We start from the raw sequence: 9,864 nt of genomic DNA on the forward strand, positions 1-9,864 counted from the left end.
CTGTTCCAACACATCCCCCACCCCCAAACCCTATCCCTGGAACATCAGTAGAGAATCATTTAGGAAGGGATATTTACTATAGAGGTTATAGTACTAACAAAACACAAAACATCTCCCCAAATGCATGTGATATTCTCTCACAAGTACATATAGATCCCAGGGGGAAAAGAATACAAGCTCTAAGAACACATGTGGTGAGGGAATAATAGTTCCTGATTGCTAGAAGTTCTTTTCTCCCATTTGTGGGAGACTCAAGAAGTTTTCTTTGGTGTAGTTTCTTTGCTGAACTAACTATGGAGGAGTGAATCTTCATCTAGTCTATCCTTGGCTGATCAGAGGATGCTAGTAAAGTCCTGATGGAGGAATGGTAAGTCCAGTCCTTCAAAGATTGCAAGTCTTCTTCTGATCAAAGAGGAGGTGAGGAGAACTGATGCTAAAGCTAAGACCACTCCTCCCCTCAATACCACTCCAGTGGGTTCCTTCTCAGGAAGCTTTATCTAGAATGCCATACTTGCTCCAATTTCTGGAATGAATCTCTTCTCAACAAACTTGATAATTAATAGATGACCCTTGGGGCAGAGTCAAATTTCTTTGGCCTATCCAAATATGATCTTGTGCAAAGTCACACCAATTCATTTTTTGCACTTAACATAAAGCCTATGATTGATTCATTCATTTAAGATATGTTCTAACCCAGTTAAGATATTAAGGCTAAAATAGGATGGAATGGTCTTGACTCTATTCTTGTTTAAAACATAAAGAGTCACATGCACTGAAAATGAAGGTTTCAACATAATTTATGGTGTCTCAACTGAATACTAAAAATCAAAAGCAATAACAGATAATGAAACATAAAAATAGAAATTATTAAGAGAAACAAGGAGACTAAACTGTGCTTAAAGGCATCAGTGAGAATGAAACAATATCAGTATTAAATGTGTATGTGTCTGTGTGATTATTAATAGAATAGCATCTCAAAAACCTTACTGAACAGAAGGAAAATTTAGACATTAAAATTATAATCTCATGAGAGTTTTTACTTTCTCTTTCAGGTTCAGACAGATCTAACAAGACAGATAAACAAGAAAGAAATTAAGGATCTGAACAGAGTATTAGAAAATTAGGGTAGAACTTTCACAATTGTCATGAAAATATTGAAGAATATACTTTGTGCATTGTATGATATCTTTGCAAAAAATAACTGCATTAGAACAAAAATAATTCATAAACAGATATAGAAAGAGAAAAATAAACATATCCTTTGTAAACCATCATATTATATAAAAAATTATCAACAAGAGAAACATGAAAAAAAGAATTAAGTTAAATGTAGATTAAACAACTTAATTCTAAAGACTTGGTAAATGCAAGGGCAAGTCATAGAAGCACTAAATAATTATACGAAAGAAAATTATAACAATTAAGCACTATAACCAAAATTGTCAGATGCAACTAAGATAGTCTTTAGGTTTAGGGAGAAAGTTGTATCTCTAAACACATTAAGAAGAAAGAAGGAAAAGGTCAGTGAATTAAGCACTTAACTTTTTTTAAAAACTAAAAAGCCAACAAATTAATAATATCCAGTGACAAAAACAGAAATCCTGAAAATGAAAGATTTAAAAAATTAGAATGAATAGAGTTGAAAAAAATAATTTTTGTTTGATTTGTTTTTGACAATGACACATGAAATAGACAGATTATTAACTAATTTGGTTTAAAAATGAGAGAAAAGAAAGCCAAATTATCAAAATTAAAAATAAATGGGGAGAATTCATAGAGGAAATAAAAGTGATAGAAATTTTATAGCCAATTATATGACCAAAAACCATGAAAACAAATTAAATTGATGAATATTTATTAAAAATATAGTATAGCCCTATTACCAGAACAGAACAGAATTGTATTCCAGGTTGATTACAAGAATTTACCTTGCCTATATACCTTAGGGAATTACACACTCCCTAAAGCTGCTCTAAAAAAAATTAAATGGTCTTGACCACTACTAGCTTCTGTTCTTTTGAAGTCTAGCCTGTGTCTGATCCCAAATGCTCACTACAATATACCCAATAAATGGTCATCAAGCCTTTGCTTAAAGATCTCCATGGCAGAGAAAACTACTACATCTTGGGATAGCACTTGCCACTTTGAATACATCTCATTGATAGGATATATTTCTTTACAATGAACCTAAATTTGCTTCTTGATAACTTTAAATATATTGCTCATACTTCTTTCCTCTGAGGCCAAGCAGAAACCTAATCCTTCTTTCCTTCATATCGTTAAAGATAGTTTATCTTCTTACCATCTCTCCACTTTTTAAGTCTTCCCTTCTTCCACGGTAAATACCTCAATTTCTTCCTTCTGGAACATGATCTCAAGTCTTTTTTCCATCCTGATCATCCTCTTCTGGATACTCTCTGGCCTATCAATGTCCTTCCAAAAATGTATCACCCAGAAATGAACATAATATTCCAGACTTAGTCTGACAAGGGTAAAGTACAGTGTGACTAACTCCTAACTTGTTCTGGACCAAATATGTCCAAACGCAACCTGTGCAGCATGCTCTCCACAAAGCTTCTAAGTGAAGCCCAAACCAGATTAAATGCAATTGGGAAATGTTTAACAAAATAAATAAAAATACAATACAACATAGATAATGTTAAATTATGGTTTCCTAAGTCAACATGCAGTTTTCCAGCATCTGTTTCTATTTTAGTTTCACACTACTATTCTAGGCACTAGACCTCTCTAAATCCGATTTAACATCATGTTAATTTTTTGGTAGCCCTGTCACACTGTGGTCTCAGAGTTTCAGTCCATTTAAATCCTCAGATGTTTTTTTCCAGATGAACTGTTATCTTGCCATACCTCCTTAATTTTGTACTGGTGAAATCATTTTTGGACAAAATATTATGCTTTTTAATTTTCAGGTCATTAGATTTGGTCCAACATTTGAACCCATCAAGATTTTTCAGTATCCTGACTCTATCTTACATGTTAACTATGCTCTCCAGTTTTGTATCAGTAAACTTGATGAGCAAGGCACAGATTCTTTCATCTAGGTTTTTGACTATATCAAACAGTGCTAAGGACCAAAACCCACTGTACTCAACTGGAGATTTTCTTACATTTGGTAATTAGAACAATTCATGTTCTAAATCTGCCTAACTATACTATGATACTCTGGCCAACATCTCTTCACCAAGTACACCAAGGAAAATTTGTTGCTGAGATCTGCATAATCTATAATAACAACATTCCCCTGATGGATTTGCCTAGTCATTCTATGGAGAAAAAAATTAAAATGAGGCTAGTCTCATGTTACCAGTTTTTTAATAAACCACCCTAACTATGATTATTGCTTCCTTTTCTAGATGTTTACTAACTAACCATCCCCATAGCAACACATTCTATAATTTTGACAGGAAATAAATTGAATTTACCTACAGTTTTCAGACTCTATTCTCCACTACCTTTTTCTGTTCTGTTCTATCCAGTCAAAAGATTATTCTTCTTTTCAGAAAAAAAAATAAGAACAATAATGATTAAGGAAATAGACATTCTGTCTTCCCATCAGCTATTGGCAGGATGCTGCTCAGGTCCAAAAAAGTATTCAATGGTTTCTGGAGTGATCCTTGAGAGAAAAATTTGCTTTCCATTCATATAAATTCTTTTTTTTAATTTCATTTTTCCTTGTGAATTTTAATGATCAGCAAATATAACATGTCAATAAACAAAAAGAAGAAAAAAGGCACCTTTTATTGCAGTTTCTAATGCATATTTTTATTTGCATGTTACGTATATATTCAAATGTACATATAAACACAAGGTAGCAACAAAATTTCCCTATTTGCATCCCCTTCTCCACTTCTTTCAAATAAAGTGCCTTGTCTACTACATGTATCGTGGTGTCTTCTAACACTAAGTTGAATGTGTGCTTTGCTACTCAGTTAAGATGTAAAATAGAATGAGAACTATTCCCAAGGACATTTTGGAATGTAAGAGACAAATTTCACCATTCTGTCTGTGATTGAGAAAAATATCTCACTCTTGCTAAATTACAAACGACTTGAGGGCAAGGACTACATTTTATTTAACCTCTCAGGTTTGGGGCATTGTAGACACTCAATGAATATCGAGTGGTGGCCGAATTTGTAACGGTGGGGGTCTATTGTCTGCTCTGCTGAGGCAAACAGGTTGCTCCTCAGGGCTGGCTCCTCATCAGAACTGGTGGCCAGCAAACTGCTGTAGACACTAGTTCTTGGGTCTCTGATGGCTCTTCCATCCTTTAATGCTCATCAATACAAGTATACCTCAGATGTATTGTTGGTTCAGTTACAGACCATCATAACAAAGTGAATATCACAATAAACCAAGTCACATGAATTCTCTGGTTTCCCAGAGCATATCAAAGTTATGTTTATACTACGGTATGGTCTATTAAGTATACAATAGTATCATGTCTTTAAAAACATACAAACTCAATTTTAAAATACTTTATTGCTTAAAAAAATGCTTTCATCTTAGCTTTTGGCAAGAGGGTCTTGTCTTGATATTGATGGCTGCTGACTGGTCAGAGTGGTGGTTGCTGAAGGTTAGGGTGACTGTGGCAATTTCTTTATTTTATTTTTTTTTAGGCAAGTGGGTTAAGTGACTTGCCCAGGTCACACAGCCACTAAGTGTCAAGTGTTTGGTCTGAAGCCAGATTTGAACTCAGGTCCTTCTGACTTCAGGGCCAGTGCTCTATCTACTATCCACCTAGCTGCCCCAGACTGTGGCAATTTCTTAAAATAAGACAACAATGACATTTGCTACATTGATTGACTTTTCCTTTCACTTGAACACTTTGAGGCCATTGTAGGGTTCTTCACTGGCCTAATTTCAATATTGTTGCATCTCAAGGAAGAGGGAGGCCTGAGGAGAGGGAAGAGACTGGTTGGTGAAGCAGTCAGAACACATGCAAGATTTATTGATTAAATTTGAAGCCTTGGCAAAACAATTACAATAGTGTTGTGCACAACTAGTTCACTTGGCTATAGAGCCTACCTAGGGCCTAGAATTTCCCAATCACCTGATGAATCAAGACCAGCTTGATTTTTTTCTGTCTCGAATGTGCATTGATGAGGCGGGAGACAAGACAGAAGCAACTCTGTTTATTTTTAGCAAAGCACTTACTTATATAGTAAAATAACAGGAACTCTTTCTCAAGTTACAATGACGTATAGCTCATGCTGTGCTCAAGGACAGTGCATACATGTCCTGTGCACTTATCTGACTCCAATCCCAGAATAGACTGCTAATGACCATACAATAACTAGGCGAGTTAAAGACTGTTACAGATCCATACAATGGAGCACCAAACCAGGTGACCTTTGCTCAAAGATCAGCACCCAAGAGGGGCCTTCACCCATCAGTGAGATCCCTAACACAATAGTATAGATCCCTAACACAATAGTAACTTCAAAGATCACTGATCACAGATTGCTATAACATATAAACATAATGAAAAAGTTTGGGATATACTGCAAGAATTAACAAAATGTGACACAGAGACACAACATGAACATGGGCTATTGACAAAATAGCGCTGATGGACTTGTTCAACACAGGATTGCCACAACCCTTCCATCTGTAAAAAACACAATTATCTGCAAAGCAAAATAAAGTGAAGTGCAATAAAACGAGGTATGCCTGTACTCATTCACTTCATAGGCTCCAGGGAAGAATAAACATAGCAAAAAGAGAAGAAACAAAAGAGACATGTATTTAGTGCTACATAGTGACTAGGGAGGGATGGGCTCCCCCACCTAGAGGCTTACAATACTTAAGCCTCCTCACTCAAAAATTTCCAGGGAAAGAGATGGTGCACAATAGTGAGCATGCTCTGAGGTGTGGGCTCCCACAGGTCAGTCTTCTGTTACAAACAAATATAAAAAACCTATTAGATGAAGGCCTAGCAATTTTCATTAATATGATTAGGTTCTTTGAATTAGGTAGAGATCCCAGCCACTTAATACAGTATCTTGTTTGTAATAGGTGCTTAATAAATGCTTTTTGAATGAATGAATGATTACCTTCCTGTACCTAGTAATCCAAACATGGCTGTCAGAGGATTGAAATATCATCCTAGAAAAAGAGGAAGGACGAATAATGTGATTTTTGTAAGTAGAAATACAGTCAGGACAACTTTGACCCTGCCCGAACACTTCTATACCAAGAGTGCCAAACTGCAATTACTCTTTTGCTTATATAGCACCTTAAGATTAACAAAGTTCTTCATAAAGATGCATTAGATAGTTCAAGGATTATTAACTCCCATTTTAGAATGAGAAAACTTGGATTTTGAAAAGGAAGCTACCTTTTTGTCAGTTACACAGTCAGTAGATTCAAAGGCAGAGCTCAAATCCCGATCTTTTTACTCTAATTCTAGCATTCTTTCCCCTGCCACAATAATATCATTTTCCAATTTGCAAAGTTTCTCCTTTGAGCCTCAAAATCACCCTATAGGACAAGCAGTTCTTATATTATTATCCCCATTTTGCAGATGAGAAAGAAAAAACAGATGTTAAGTGTGTTGCCCAGAGCACATAGCTAATAAGTGCCAGAGACAGAATTTGAACACAGTTCTCCTGATGCCAATTCCAGCACTCCATGCTGTGCCAAAGATGGACGCTAAAAATGAAAATGAAAGTACTGGAACTGATGGGGCAAAGGCTCCACCAAATCTCAAAGCTGATGCTCTGGCACTTCATATTGCCAAAGATCTATAGTAAACTTCAATGAACCTGGGATTTTTTTCTTGATTGACAGCTAGGTGGCACAGGGAATAGAGTACTGGACTTGGCATCATAAAGTCTTGAATTTTAATTCCACATCAAACTTTGCCAGCTACATGACCCTCAGCAAGTTTCCTCATCTGTCAGCCTCGTTTTCCTCATCTGTAAAATAAGGGTAATAATAATGCCTATCTCACATGGTTGTTGTGGAGATCAAATGAGATAATATATGGAAAATACTTTGCAAACTTTATTATAGAGATGTTGGCTATTATTATTGTTACTAATATAAACTCATTTGCAACTCCCTGAATATTTAACAGCCATCTTTCTTGCTACAAGTCAACCCAAGGAGCAAAATAAAAATGAATTACTAGATCCCCTATCTCTTCTGCTTTCTTCAAGTTAGCTGGAGAACGAGGTGTATGTTAATTAATTTCGAACTGCCCTTAGGTTTTTATGACACCCTGATTTTTCCACGTTGTAAAAGAAATATTTCAAACAGAAGAGGTTGGGGAAAGACACAAAAATTGGCTTAGCTCAGTCATTAAAATCTTTGTCTAGTCTTCAGGACCTGTGATTCCCCCAGTAACTACATGAATATGTTCACCTCCTGCTAGGTCAGCTTCTACAGCAGCTGTTCTCATTAACCTTTCTTTTGGGAAAGCCCCTGAGGCATTTTTTGGATTGTGTATGAGATGGTTCATTCCTGGCTCTGCTACTGAGGTGACACCTGACCTTGAGAAAAGCGATTAACCTCACAATTCCTCCCTTAGAGTTAGGATAAGGACTGGACCTGTGACTTGATTAGTGTAAGAAACTCGACCCTCTATTAATGGAGATGGCCACCTTCTCCACTATTTCACAGTTTAGAGAATTGCCTCAGGGCCTTGAGAGGTTAAGTAACTTATGCAGGTTCATATTGACTATAGGTGTCATATGAGACTGGTAAGACCTGAACCTAGTTTTTATTAACTTTCAAACTAGCTGTCTAGCTATTATGCCACACTGCCTTACCTAGCATTCAAAACACAAGCTCTACGCTGACTGGCCCAAACACTCCCTCACCCAGTTCTTCCTATGACTGATGATATGGATTTTCCAAAAGCTTTTGTTGTTGTCATTGTTGTTACATAGCTATTTCAGTCATGTTCAACTCTTTGTGACTCCCATTTGGGGCTTTCTTGGCAAAGATACTAGAATGGTTTTCCATTTCCTTTTCCAGCTCATTTTACAGATGAGGTAAGTGAGGCAATGGGGGTAAGTGATTTGTCCAGGATCACACAGCTAATAAGTGTCTGAGGTCAGATCTGAATTCAGAATGATGAGTCTTCTTGCCTCTAGGCCTGGCATTCTACCCACTGAGCCACTTAGCTGCCCAAATATTAGGTTGTTATTTGTTCAGTCATTTTTCAGGCATATTCAACTCTTTCTTGGCAAAAATAGTGGAGTGATTTGTCATTTCCTTCTCCAGCTCATTTTGTAGATGAGGAGACTGAGGCAAGTAGGATTGGAACACTAATGGCCAAATAATGAAGTAAAGCTAACAAGGCCACTGGCAATGGAGCCTTTCCCTTTTGAGCACCATGCTCTTAACAAGCTGAGCTCATTAGCCACAACAACCACATCTTCATGGATTAATGCCAGCCTCTTAGCTTAAGTGTTAAATCTACCCATATTCGTACTCCAGGCAATATCATCCATTACAATTCCTTCAAGCCCTTCACATCTCTGTTTCTCTCTTCAAGTGAAGTTTCTTTGTTTTATGGAAGCAAACTCAAATGTCATAGTTATCAATGGGAAAATCAGTGCCTTACAAGCCATTTTGTAATAGTTGTTACAAGCCATATTTGACATTGTTATGTTTTGTCAACACTTCTTATTTTTCTGGAATAGCTTTCCCGGTCACAGGTAGGAGCTCCCTTGAGAAAGAATCCAAGCTTAAAAAATTATCACATAAGATCAAGGATACTTCGAATTCTAGTTGTGTCCTAAATAATAGATGTTGAGGTCTAATTCATCAGTGGTCTGAGCAGATGAAGATAGACTCTCTGTGGGTACCAAAGTGACTAAGAAATTCTTCTGCACACTGTCTTCTCTAGCATCAATTATTCTCACTTGATTGTGGATTGCAACATTATTAAAAGGGGATCCCACAATCTTATGGCTTATTATCATACAAGTTTAGGTATACTGAAAGTCAAATTATATCCCCTGAAACAGAAATGATAGGCCCAAATTATATTCCATGTCATAAATGACAAAATCATAACCAGAAGCCTACCCATCTTAGTAGTATTCAGCATCACCTAAATAACACAACTTTGGGAGACTTCTCAGACTCTAAATCCTACCCAATTTAAAGGGGCACCAGATATCTAGAGAATCTATTTAAATCCCACCTAAAACTAGAACTTTGCAGAGCTGGACCAGGGTGAAAGGCAGTAGAGGCGGAGCATTTTACCTTTTATTTGGAGCATATTACCTCTTTTTTGCAAGCTCATTTTAAGTAACAATAGGTCCCTCACTATTCCCAGAAATATGTTTCAATTACTGTCAAACCTTGAAAAACAAGAGGTTTTTATAAGAAATGAAAAAAGAATGAAAAATCCAAAATGATGCTTTAAATATCCATAATATGGGGTTATTTGGTAGCAAATAGGGCCAATTGGTGAATGAACTATTAATTATTCCACTCCTATAGGAGTGTTTTACTTTTAACAAATAGTTCCAGTCTTTTAGAGGTTGTTTTAATTAGCATTTTCCTTCAGATTGAAAGACTAAAATTCCTAGAGGACATCCCTATTATTGTATATTATCTCTGAAGACTAATATTTATAGAGTCTTGAAATCCTATTTAGAGCATGCTGAATACTCAAAGGGAATCATTAGTGCATCTATTATTTGTATCATAATGCCTGAGAACAATTTAAATTGGTCAGGCAAGCAATGCAGAAGGAAATTATTTACCTTAATATTGAAGTTCAGTATTATTTGGGAAATAATTATGGCTTCCAGAAATAAGTTTTATGGTTTGTGATCTGTTTAACCTTGAAACCAGGAGAGGTATTCCTTATAACCCAGTTAT

Source organism: Phascolarctos cinereus, unplaced genomic scaffold, assembly GCF_003287225.1.
Source record: "Phascolarctos cinereus isolate Bilbo 61053 unplaced genomic scaffold, phaCin_HiC Scaffold_5;HRSCAF=322, whole genome shotgun sequence".
Classification (NCBI taxonomy): Eukaryota; Metazoa; Chordata; class Mammalia; order Diprotodontia; family Phascolarctidae; genus Phascolarctos; species Phascolarctos cinereus.